Raw genomic sequence first — 1099 nt, 5'->3', positions numbered from 1 at the left:
TGGAATCTTCCTATGTAGCCCCCCACAACACCTATGACTTAGGTCTCCTTAGTTACATATAAGGTTAAGAACCAATCTTCACAGTCTCACGCACAAGCAGACAGAGGAACTCAGAATATATGCACAGCTGTAACCACTTTCCCTTTTAAACATCACTACTCCCACTTATTAATTTGTGTACTCTTTTTCCTCTTTATAAAGACATGAGGTAAAGAAATTATCTTTCTAATATAACAGAAACGTAGCTTATTGAAAGACATTTTCTACCCCAGAAAAGAGTTGGATTATCCTAATGAACTTTACCAGGCCCACTGAATTAGGTTTCTTTCACCAAACCAACTCATGATTTTGCTTTTACTCTCTATGGTACTTCTATTAGAAGTTTAATTGATGGAAAAACAGCTTCAGCAAACAAGTCTTCATGGCTGTGTCATGCATTTTGCACAAATCTTTTTCAATGTCTTTCTTTTCTCTTTTTCTTCTATAAACGTCATTTACACTGGAACTAGATGGGAAAAGGAATGTCTATCTAATAAATTGGAATGTACACTGAAAAATATCTTATATATTTATATAACTTTTAAAAAATATGAGCAATGCCTAAAAATCCATAAAAAGATGATATAAGAAACACGGAATGCACATTCATATATAAGTTGTGTTTAAACAATTTTGTTATTTTGATAAGCATGACAAAAACCTTATATGAATTGAAAAAATATATGATATTGATTATTTTCCTTATCTACTTTCATATTTTACAGTTTAACTCTTAAACTTACAATACAGTATTATTCACTGTTAATCTTATTAAACCCCATTTTACTCACAAAGGACAATTCAACCCATTAAAAACAGAACCCAACAATGATAAAAAGATGCAAATATTTGCTGGAATGCTCTACCTGTTACGAATGTATCCATGGAAAGCAAAGTTAATACAATATATATATCTACACACATTAACATGATGTGGAGTATCTACATCAATGTCTTATGAATGAAAATCTGCACAGATGATGTTACATATCATAATGGTGTCACAGTGCCACTTATATACTTGGTTTTTCAATGTCATAGCAAACTGAGGAAATTGTGC

Source organism: Penaeus monodon, chromosome 23, assembly GCF_015228065.2.
Source record: "Penaeus monodon isolate SGIC_2016 chromosome 23, NSTDA_Pmon_1, whole genome shotgun sequence".
Classification (NCBI taxonomy): Eukaryota; Metazoa; Arthropoda; class Malacostraca; order Decapoda; family Penaeidae; genus Penaeus; species Penaeus monodon.
The sequence above is the reverse complement of the archived record's forward strand: the minus strand, read 5'-3'. Positions refer to the sequence as shown.